This window comes from Nicotiana tabacum, chromosome 11 (genome assembly GCF_000715075.1).
Source record: "Nicotiana tabacum cultivar K326 chromosome 11, ASM71507v2, whole genome shotgun sequence".
Classification (NCBI taxonomy): Eukaryota; Viridiplantae; Streptophyta; class Magnoliopsida; order Solanales; family Solanaceae; genus Nicotiana; species Nicotiana tabacum.
Window position 1 is genome coordinate 150,317,180 of NC_134090.1, and position 12,796 is coordinate 150,329,975.

Below are 12,796 nucleotides of genomic sequence, written 5' to 3' on the forward strand. Positions count from 1 at the left end.
TGATTCTCCTTGCCAAAAACACACACCCATGGCTGCTTCTTCTCCTTCTTGAAGGAGACACAAAAAACCTAAGTGAAAGAAGAACACAAAAAGAGCAGTCATCTCTCATAGCCCCGTCGCCGCCAACCAGCCATCCAGATCGCTGCTTCTCCATCTTCCTTCCTCAACAAAAACAGACCAAAATCTTAGCAAGCCACCAAAACTAGTCGGAAATCCGGCAAAAACATCAGTCACTTCTCTCAAACCTCATCAGCCAGCCTCTCACCTCGAGCCCAAACGACCACCCAACCTCCATAGCCGTCGTCGGCTTCACAGCAGCAACAAAACGACCACCTAATCTCCATAACAGCTCCCATCTCACAACCCCCCCTCCCACTACACACAAAAATGCACGAGAATAATAGACAGAAGGACAATGGGGCAAAAAAATAACTAAAGAAAATGGGACAGATCTGGGAACGAGAAGAAACTGAAAATAGTTCAAAATCGGCTCTTGGTTCAGGTTGTATTTTCTATTTTTATTTTAAAATCAGAAAACAAAAAACAAAGGACAAAAAGAGAAAAAAGGTTTCGTTTCTCATTTCTGCCCGAATTGGGGTTTTGCTTGATTGAGTCGAGTTTGTTTCGCGGTCACAGTTCGAGGTTAAAGCCCGAGGTTCGGTTCAAGGTTCCAGTGCGGCTCTTACTTGTTGATTTTGTTTCTCGATCGAGGTCCGATTTTTCAATCAATGTTTTTAGATAGTCAAGGTCTATTTCTAACCTTCTACTACTATTTTGCTTCATAGCATATCATGCCGTTTTATTTTGTGTATGTCATTGCTTTGCTTGGATTAACATTTCGACAAGAAAAGATTTAGGTTTAACTAAGTTAATTAGATTGATTGATTGTTTGGATACTCTGTCGAGTCTCAAGTATGGGGTTTTGGATAGAACATTAAGTTGTTGGGTTTTAGATAATTCTCTGACTTTGATTTCTATTTTTATCTAATTTAATTGTTAGGAGCATGTTTAGGCCGTCATCACCTGGGTAGGCAAACTTTAGGATTTTTGTTAGTTTTAAGGTAAGAGGTTGTCCCTTAGTTAAATTTATCCGGGGAATATCCCGTGAAATTTATATATATTATTATCCGGGGTATGCCTCAAAGTGAATGTAAATGGAGGACTTGGCATCATCATTGGAGGCGTAGTACAGGCTAGGAGGACTTATTTCATTTTGTTTTACTTTTCTTTTATTAGGAAGGGATGACCTCAAACCTTTTGGATGTTTATTTTCCTTTGTGTGGTTTACCTGAATTCGAACATTCTAAAAGCCGATTAGATCAAGTATGCAACTGTGACCTTCACGGGACTTGGAGAGTGTCTAACACCTTCTCCTCGAGTCAAAATAACCCCCTTACCCGAATCTCTGGTGTAGACTTAGTTTTAGAGTCTCAAGTGTTTTGAAAGGAAAAGAATTATTTTTAGAAAAAACAGTGGCCTGACATATCGAAATCAAATGTCAGGTGGTGACTCTGAGTTATTTCCTTTTGAAAAAAAATTTGTCACTTCCAAAATTGGAAAATCCTTTTCAAACTTTACTAAATCTTTTTATTATTTTTAAGGGTTTAGTGAGTTTTGTTAAAAAAAAAGGGTGTGACATCTCTGGCGACTCTGCTGGGAGTTATAGGTTCAAGCTGGTACTTGATCTTGTTGTCTTTTAGGATATTCGGTTGAGGTTTTTATGTGTTTTGTTTACTTTATTTGATTTTTATTTTGTTTATGTCATTTTATTTGTTAGTTGCTTATTTGTTTACAGTTTTTTCTTTATGGGTTACTGCTTTCTAAATTGTCATCATTTGCATAACCATGGGTCTTCTTTCTGCAACAAGTCTTCCAGAGTACGTTTGAGTGTACACGGCCTTTTTGTAAGTCATCTGTGTCTTTAGGGGGGTGGCGTGGGAGCGTGGGAGCGTGGAGTGGGTGGACAGCTAGAGCAGTCGTCATCGACCACGTGCCGCCTCGAATTGCCTTGTTAGTGAACCCCAAACTTAGGTCAGCCTTTAGGTCACTTTTTTTGCATCATGCCATTTACACCTAGGAGGGCTCGGTCCCAGGTATCGTGTCCTTTTGTAGGAAGCCTATCCAAATTTTGTCAAAATGGGCCTGTGGCCCAAAAGGACATTCAATCATCCCAATATGATACATGTTGCATCTTTGAGGGTAAAAAGGTCATTTGGCGGACCGATGTTTGGGAAAGAAGGGTGAAAAAATGAAGCAAGTAGGGCTCACTCGTATTTTTCTTTCATAGTTTTCCAAAAATAAAAAAAATGAAAATTAAAAATCCAAAAGATTTTACACTTTTCCATTATTTTCCAAAAATTAAAAAAATTAAAAAGAAAATCCAAAAAGATTTTACACTTTTCCATTATTTTCCAAAATAGAGAAAAAGAAAATCCAAAAAGATTTTACATTTTTCATCATTTTCCAAAAATTCAAAAAAAAAGGAGAAAAAGAAAATCCAAAAGGATTTTACATTTTTCATCATTTCTCAAAAAGACAAAAAATATGGTTTTTCCAAATTAGTTGCTTTTTTTTAAAGGATTTCTCTCATGTCCAATCTTCCCGAACTACGCATACCTGGTTCTCGTCTTTCGGGGCGAGACACATAGGCAATCCACATAGGGCCCGGTCTTCCTAATAAGCATTAGGTTTTTGGTTTCGCGGGGTCTTAGCCAAATCTTGCATGTCTAGTCACGTTTGGCCATATCGGCTGTTTTTGCAAAATAAGGATATTTTTGCAAAATGGCTTGTTAACCCATGTCTTAGTATCCTAAGCCCATATCAAGGTGTCCTCTCTGTTTTAAGGTCCATTCCTGTTGAATTTGCATGTCCGGCCACTTTTGGCTACATTGGCCATTCTTGCAAAATGGGGTCATTTTTGCAAAAGTGGTTCAATTACCCATGTGTTAGGATCTTGAGTCCACAACTCGGTGTCATACTACTTTAAGGTCCGTCCTTATTGAGTTCGCATTTTTAGCCACTTCTGGCCATATCGGCTATTTCTGCAAATGGGCATTTCTGCAAATTAATTTTGGGCCATGATGTTCGGGAGTTAAATCCATATAAGCCTTAGTGAGGTATTTCCATGACTTTGAGGTCACCTTTGTTGAGTTTGCATTAATAGTCATCCTTGGCCACATAGGTCAATCTTGCAAAAGTAGTCCAATCATGTCTTACATGTGTCCAATAGAAGATGTTGTGGCGTCACATGTGCCTTGAGTCACTAACTCCATTTGATCTTATTTTTTCCATTCAGGTATGGATCAATTTGCTAAAGTTTGAGCATGACAAATACCCCAGGACCATTCTAGTCAAGACCATTGCATGCACGAGCTGTTTGAGGAAACTTTTTTATTTTTAGTTTATTTTATGTTTTCTTTTAATTATTAGCCTTGTACAGTAGTATCGAGTCTATCAGTCTAGTTAAGATTTTCGAGTCTTTTGTTATAGTATTTTCTGTTTTGTATTTGAAAAAATGTTATAAATGAAAAATCCAAAAAGATTTTAATTTTTAGTTTATTTGTCCATTACTTTTTCCAGAACTACGCTTGATCTGATTCATGAGGGACATGATACGTAGGCAACCTACATAGGGTTCGATCGAATCATTTTTTTGTAAACAAAAAAAAAAGAAGAAAAATGAAAAAGAAAGAAAAAGAGATAAATTGTAGATGTGGGAAATGACAGGAAAGAAAAGAGTGACAATTAAAAAGAAAAAAAGAGGAAGGAAAATGAGCAAGCCAAGAAGTGCTAGAAAAGAAAAAAAGAAGGTTAAAATGAACAAAATTGGGATGATGCCAAATGACCTTGTGACCCTCGAAGCCATTCTAGAACTGTTAATTTTTGCTAGGGGCATTGCACGCAATGTGATATTTCTATCCGTTAAATGCTCTAACGCTAACCTGTTGGCTTTGTTTTGCTCCCCTTTGTTACTTTCATTGTTATCATAACAGAAGGTGGTTAGTTTGTGGCACTTTGGCGAGTCATCTGTACAACACAAGGTCAAAGAGCAAAGTAAACATGACTAGCAAATACTTGAACACAAGAGTTGTAGACCCACCGAGGGAGATTGTTGAGTCGGAATCGGAACTGAAAGAGGAGGTCCGAAGGTTGAAACATTAGATGGCGGAAATGTATCAGGCCTGAATTAAGGGGCACCCTCCACCCTCATTCCCTACCAACTATGCAGAAAACCCTGCTTCCATTTCACCACTATCCCAAGCCCAGATGCCAAGTACCGTTGATCTTTCCCCACAACATGCATCAGGCTTCACCCCTTACCACCATTACCCTGGCACTTCCTCCCAAACTTTCCATGCTCCACCAGCCAAAACAACCGTCTTCCCAGCTCCAGATACCCAATACTATGCCCCGGAACCCACATTCAAAGTCCCAGATCCTTACTCCTACACTCCTCACTTTGAGCCTCATGTTGAAATTGAGAAACCACCCAAGAACGCGGAGCAAGAGGAGATGTTTAAGAAAGTAAAGAGCCTAGAGCAATCATTGAGAAATATGCAAGGGTTAGGAAGCCAGGTGAGTGTGGCTTATAAGGATTTGTGTTTGTTCCCTGATGTCCAATTGCCTGACGGGTTCAAGATGCCCAAGATTGACTTGTATGATGGACATGGGGATCATGTAGCCCATCTGAGAGGTTATTGTAGTAAGATGAGAGGCGTCGGGGGAAAAGACGAATTACTGATGGCGTACTTCAGTCAGAGTCTGAGTGGGGCAGCTCTATAATGGTACACCCGCCAGGACGCCAATAGGTGGTACACATGGGACGATTTGGCTCAAGCCTTCGCTCGGCATTTTCAGTACAACATAGACATTGTCCCGGATCGCCTATCCCTGACCAAGGTAGAAAAGAAGCCCAACAAAAGCTTTAGAGAATATGGGTTCCGATGGAGGGAGCAAGCTGCACGGGTCAATCCTCCGATGGAAGAAGATGAGATGTTGAATACTTTCTTCAAGCCTTCGAGCCTAATTACTTCAAACATTTGATCTCAACTATTGGTAAACTTTTCAATGATGTGGTAAAGAAGGGAGAAATGGTGGAAGAGGGACTAAAATCAAGCAAGATTATGAGCTATTCTGCCTTAAAAGCCACAACACGGTCAATTCAGCACGACACAGGAAGCTTGCTGGGTCAGAAGAAACATGATGATGTTGACATGGTTGTCTCAGGATCACGACATGGCCCAACGGGTCCAACTCACCAATATACTCATCCTCGACCCCGACCCCAACTCCAAACCTATCCTCGGGTTCCACATAATCCACCTCAGTACTATCCTCCTAACACCACTAGTCATTTGTTCAACCAATGGGTCACTCCTTATGGCGAGCACCAGCACCGCATAATACTCTTTCACCTTCACAACATTCTCGAGCACCCAACAACCCTAGAAAACATGGGCATAGAGTAGAACAAAGGCAAAGAAATAGTTTCACGTCAATCGGAGAATCCTACACAAGCTTGTTTGAAAAGTTAAAATAGTCTGGCCTGACTGAGCTGCTCCTCGGCTATACTCTAGACCCATATGCAAAAGGTTTTGATCCTACTGTGCGGTGCATGTACCACTCTAATGTCCAAGGGCATAGCATTGAAGATTGTCGTTCTTTGAAAAGGGAGATAGAGATAATGATTCTAGAAGGGATAATTGTGGTCCAGGACAGTGACACCCAGAATCGCACAGAATCATTTACCTGCACATGATGATGCACACTTTGTGGGGGAGATGCGTGGTGACATGGAGTATGAGAATCCTCTTGGGTGCTTGCTGACTGAAGTTATTGATATTGAAATTGGTGAAGGTCCCAGTCATTTTGATGTGCAACCCAGTGGCTAAGATGTCGAGCTTGGTGATTGAAAAGACACTCCTTTCTTGGCTAGCCAGGGAGGAGTTTTGGTGGTTTATTTTGTTGTCATTTCTGTTGTTCGAATTATTTCAAGGTAGTAATCCAGATATTGTCTTGTGGCTCAAACTCTTCTTCTTCTCATTTTGTTTAGTTCGTTTAGTTGTAGTAACTTGTCTAGTGTTATTTAGGATTGTTCCAGGACTATAACCCATATCTATTTTGCTTGTCTTGGTCAAACCCTTTTCATCATCTGTCTAATGCAATCTCCTATTTTCTATTAGTTCTAATCATTTTTTGTTTAGGTCATTTTTCCTTTTATAGTTCTTTTCATGCCGACTCTAGTGACATGACATGCACGCATAATTCTTAGCCTGATCTTGAAAGTTAGTCTAATCATGAAGCAATGGCACAATTTTGAATATGATAAAAGGATGTGTTTGAGGAAACAAATAAAGATTCACGCATTCTAAGATGACCTGAACTTTGAATTGAGTGAAACTGAGGCAGTAAGTTTGGTAAATCAAGAGGTTGATAAGAGAACACAACAAGGAAATGTATCTCAAGTAGTTTGAGGTAAATCAGTCAGTGCTGAAACGTATTTTTTCACATCAAGATAAAGTTGAGTCAAGTCTGCTTCAAACCAGCAAGGGTAATTCATTGGGACAAAGGTATTGCCCATTGACACTTTTTGTTTGTGTTGATGCCATCAATAGATACTATGTGTTATTTGTTTGCTTATCTTCAATTGCATGTTTGTACTTGGCATTTTTAAGTATGGTATGACGAAGGCGTTTTATTCTGCTACCCAAATACTTTTATCCTTTGCAACCCATTTTGAGCCATAATTTTTTGTTTCATACCCCTCTTTTGGAATTAGAAATAGAGTTAGGAATTAGAAAAGGAAAAGTAAAAAAAAAAGGAAAAGAGAAAAAAAAAGGAGAACAAAAAAAAGGAAAAGGAAAAAGGGAAAAAAGAGAAAAGGAAAAGAAAAAAAACAACTTCGTCTTTTGAACTACGTTCGACCTGATTCTTGTCACGACAAGATACGTAAGCAGCCTTACGGTTCGGTCACACCAAATAAAATATTTCATAATCCCACAAAGTCAAGAGTGGGGAAGTCTTTCTTAGAAATCCCATCCAAAAAAAAATATCCCCAAACTCCAGAAACTGGGGCAGAAGTTTTAATTCTGCCAAAAGATCTGATTCTAAAAGTTGTAATTATGAACTCTTTCATCTTAAATTATTTTGAGTCTTCATGTCACCCTTTCTTTCCAACCTTGTCCAAAAGCCTACCTTACAGTCCAAAGAAAGACCTTCCGACCAATCTTTGAGGATGTCAAATCAAGTGTGTGGCGGAAGTATGATCTTCCTGCATCATGGATATTACCTTTGTTCTCAGCACAAAGAGAGAAAATGATAAAATGAGACAGTCTTATCGGTGAAAACCCTCATGGGCACCATAAGACGACGGTGAGTTGAGAAAAAGAGCAAAATGAGAGAGGCTTGATGGTGAAAACCCTTCAGGGCACTACAAGTCGACTGAGGATTGTGGATCATATGGGACAATTGAAGCGCTGAAGCCTAGTTTCACAGCGAAGAGGTACAACAAGAGTTGAATATTAGACCTGCTGGAGAGATTAGGCCACTTAATCCAAAGGTGCATGTCATGGTCATTAGAGTTGGTATCCACATCTGATAAGTTTCTACTTTGTAATTTTCTTGTTAGGTACTATCTCTTCTCATTTTTCTCTTTATTTTGTTCCTCTTGTTTTGTTTGAGTCCCTTCTTGAGTTTGTTTTGGTCCGAACAAGTGAGAAATGACTTCAAAATTTGCTACCAGCTTTTCAATTGCACAAAACGGATTTGGCTAGCATATCAAAGTGGCATAAGTCAAGAAAGAATAGTATGCGCACTGAGCTGGTAACAATTGACATGCCTTGGGATTCATGTGAAATGCAAAGATACGGTAAATATCAATTCATGAGCACAATGCAACAAATAAAGAGTATCGAGTTTGAATGGATCAGAGGTACTTTTGTGATAATGGTGATAGAGAAAATTATTAGTCAATAAACAAGCAAGGTCTTTCAAATTGGAATAAAGTTATCATGGAAACTGAAGGAGAAATCGCCCTCAAGGTCAAGGCCACAAACTAACTACCGTGTTTTAAACTCACAAGTTTTCTTTTTCTGAAACAGGGATGGAGGTTATGTTAATAACAAAGCTTGAATTTTTCAGGTGTAATGCCCCAATTCTGCTTGCGCAAAGGCTATTGAGAAGATCACACATCACCCCTAGATGAAGCACTTCCTAGTCTGGGTATTTTAAGTTATATTTTTATTTTTAGGAGACGCACTTCCTAATGTTGGTCATTTAAATTCATTCATAGGAGACGCACGTCCTAGTTGGAGTCGTTGAAGTTTTACCCCTTAGGAGACGCACTTCCTAGTAGGGGTCTTTCAGATTATACTTGTTAGGAGACGCACTTCCTAGATTTAGTCATTTAAATTCACTCCTAGGAGACGCACTTCCTAGTTTGGGTCATTTAAGTTCATTCCTAGGAGACGCACTTCCTAGTTTGAGTCATTGAAGTTTCGCCCCTAGGATACGCACTTCCTAGTTTGGGTATTTCAGGTTATATTTTTGTTTTAGGAGACGTACTTCCTAAATTGAGAGTTTCACCGCTAGGAGACGCACTTCCTAGTCTGGGTCTTGCAGGTTTGTTTTAGGAGATGCACTTCCTAAATTGAGATTTTATCCCTAGAAGACGCACTTCCTAATTTGGGTCATTTAAGTTCATTCCTAGGATACGCACTTTCTAGCTTTTCTCATTTAAGTCCATTCCTAGGAGACACATTTCCTAGCTTTGGTCATTTAAGTTCATTCCTAGGAGACGCACTTCCTAGTTTGAGTCGTTGAAGTTTCACCCCTAGGAGACGCACTTCCTAGTTTGTGTCTTTCAGGTTATATTTTGTTTTAGGAGACGCACTTCCTAAATTGAGATTTTACCCCATAGGAGATGCACTTCCTAGTTTGAGTCATTTAAGTTTATTCCTAGGAGACGCACTTCCTAGTTTGAGTTATTCAAGTTTTATTCCTAGGAGACGCACTTCCTAGTTTGAGTTATTCAAGTTTTACCCCTAGGAGACACACTTCCTAGTTTTGGTTCATTCAAGTTTCACCCCTAGGAGAAGCACTTCCTAGCTTGGGTCATTCAGGTTTTATTATTAGCGGACGCATTTTCTAGTCAAAGTTTCTTGGTTTTACTCACATGAGACGCACATCCTAGTCGAGTCTTTAGTTTTACTTTCATCATTGCATCAATAGCAGTAATGTAATAAGTTATGACAGTGTTGTACCCTGTAGTATTACATTACGATGATGTTACGCTTTGCAGTAATAAGTTACGACGATATTGCGCTCTGCAGTAATGTATGTTGAATTTGTCGTAAGGTAATTGACATCAGTCCAAGGAAAAGATTATTTGGGGATTATAAGGATTATAAGTGATGAGTAAATTCGTGAAAGTAAAAGGGTAAGTAATGTCGAAGAAAAATAAATTTTGTCAAAGTTTGGCATGTTGGGGTAAAATACAGCCCGAGCTAAAATACCCGATATTTATGGACTAGTACCATACAAGGTACTACATGGCCATGATAGAAAGATGAATAAGGTATGTGAAAAGTGAGTAATATTTTATGTAATTCGGGGCAATTTTTAAATTGTGCGGGTAATTGGTTAATTACCGGGTAACAAAACATTACCAAGTTAACTAATAAGCGGACAAAAGTTTAATCAATTATCCCAAGAGGGAACGTGGCATCCCCTCCTTTTGTATAAAGTGAGTCATTAATTCATGCTTACATGTGTCAAAGAGTTGAGTATTAAAATCTTTCCAAGACTTTATGGCAAGCCTTATCAAATCAAAGGAAATAAGGATCTCATTTCAAAAAGCAAAAGCAAAACTTGTTACATTCTGTTGAAATGAAAGCCAGAAGCTTTACACTCTTCAATTCATTAATTTGGCATTTAAGCCAAACTCGTTTCGCAAATTCGAAAAACGCAGAAGCCTAAATCCAATTTTTGGGTTCTAAATTCAAACCGCGAAGGTTTCCAACGGGATAATTATACGGAGTTATTCCTACTCCATGTATGTTAAGGCTATCCCTTCTTTCTTTTGGCATGGCCTAAATTATACTGAAGAAATGAGCAAATACACAGTTTTTATAAATTACTCTATTCATAGAAATAGTATGGGCGTCTATATTCTTGATTCCCCATGAGAATTATTATTATATTCTGTTCATGGGTCTCAGAATAATACGCAGTTGGAAAAGTTTATCCGGGAGGAATATCGAGATTATTATGTATTTTTCATGCATTTCACTCATTTATACATGTGCATTGACCTATGACCAGATGGCGTTATATACGCGTATATATGTAAATATATGTATATGGGATATGGAAAAAGGTTACGGCGTTATATACGCACCACCACCTGATCAGCTGGTATATGATGATGATGTTGCCCACAGTGGCTGAAATATGATTCAAACGGCATTATATATACGCGTATATATGTAAATATGATTCAAACGGCGTTATATACATGTATATATGTATGTATGTATATATATGTATATGGGATATGGGAAAGGTTATGGCGTTATATATGCACCACCACCTAATCAGCTGGTATACGATGATGATTTTGCCTACAGTGGCTGATATGATATGATGGGATAACCTCAGAGGTTGATGATGTTATGAAACATGTACCTATGCACGACATGACATTCATACGCATATGCATGACGCTAAAGGTAGTTTATGATTTACAAAGTTATTCAGACTTACAAGTTGAGTCATGTACTCTATATTTCTTCCATGTCTCTTATGTACTTATTTATGTGCCTTACATACTCGGTACATTATTTGTACTGACATCCCTTTTGCTTGGGGACGCTACGTTTCATGCCCGCAGGTCCCGATAGACAGGTCGAGAGCCCTCTAAGTAGGCTATCAGCTCAGTGGAAGATGTTGGTGCGCTTCATTTGCTTTGGAGTTGCTCGTTTGGTTAGTATGATTTAGACGTGTATTGTTTGGTATGGTGGGACTCTGTCCCGACCTTTATGACATTTATGTAATCTTAGAGGCTTGTAGACATATGTCGTGTACGTGAAAGATTGTACGGCCTTGTCGGCCTTTGTTTTGAGTTTATAAATGATTATGTTGGCCTATTAGGCTCGTATGTCACGTGTATATGATGATGTAATATGAAAGATACGTTACGTTGGTACTCGGTTGAGTAAGGTACTGGGTGCCCATCGCGGCCCATCGGTTTGGGTCGTGACAAAAGTGGTATCAGAGCAGTTCTGTCCTAGGGAGTCTACAAGTAGTGTCTAGTAGAGTCTTGTTTATGGGTGTGTCATGCACCACACTTGTAAGCAGGAGGCTACAACGCATTTAAGATTGTCACTCTTTCTTCTTACTCTAGATCGTGTGGTAGAGCTCACTTATAAGAATTCAAATTCTGATTTTTTTTATTCATAATAAGACGATACTTACATCCGAAACAAAGGTTGGAAAGAGAGATAGTTTTCGACGAGCTGAGTTAGAGGAATTGGATTTTTGTATGATGCCTACGATAAGTAAATGTGAGGTCTTTAGCATATCATAGGTGTACTGGGGGTATAAGCTTCCTAATAAGAAGCCTTAAGGTAAGAATGCTTATCCATCTTTATGGTGAAGGACAATGAGAGATTAAGAAGATAAATACAAGTTTCAACAAGCAAAAGAAGCAAGATAAAGAAGGGTACGAGGCGCCCAGTTAACAAAGGTTAATAGTGTTTATAAATCAGGCAGAGGAACATAAGCTTTTTTTGAGTTATATTCAATAGTAACAAGAGGTATATACAATTGGTCGCAGCCATTCCAGATATGTCCTATGGGGGTTAATAGAAGTAGTATAAAAAGATATGATGGATGAATTGTTTGTGACAGTTGACATTTTCGAAGGATATGGCAAATGTGCTAATAGATCTCCTTGTGAGACACCCAGATGGTAGACTTTAAAATAGTGCAGCCAAATATGAGTACTACAAAGACATGCACTATAAGCCTTGAAAGGATAAATATTACCTTAAGTGTGGCTTTCATCCCTAGTAGAGCTAGGATGTTTAGCAACCCAAAGAGCCATTGGATGGAGCAAAGTGAAGCTAAAAGCGAAAGAATGTCGTATTGAAGTTTTCACAAAAAAAAAGATATGAAGAAATATTAGCAAAGTAATGAGAAGTGAGATAAGGAAGCATTATGAATAAGGTGTGATACATGGATGAAAATGGTAGAGTATTACAGAACCTATAGTCAAATGAAGGAAGAGACGAAAGGTGATGGGCCTTAAGACAATGAATGAGTATAGGCCATAAGGTTATATCCTCATTTTGAGAAATAAGTTCGTGACTCCAACGCAACTACCAGAGGGGAGAGTTAATTCCTAGAGTAATAGGAATCAGTATGGGCTGGTAAACAAGATAAACTAAATATGAATTAGGGTCCGAATGATTGGAAAGTACTTGGCATCATGGTAATTTTAGATTTCATTCCGGCGGTAATAGAATGGACCATAAAAGAAGATTCATGATGAATTCAGAGAATGGTCATTCAGTGAGATGCTTCCCTAGAGCAAGCAATGTGAGCAAAGTTAAGCTTAAGAGACTGTATGTGCCAGTTACGCTAAGTGTCACCCTCACGAGTAAGGGAATTTGTCATCCTTGGTACAGAAGGATTGCCGTAAGGCGAGTAATGATCATTGATGTTGAGAAAACGATGCCAAAAACGAAGAGGTAAAACATCTATAGGTAGATCCTCGTGGCTTCAGCTTTTAGTACAC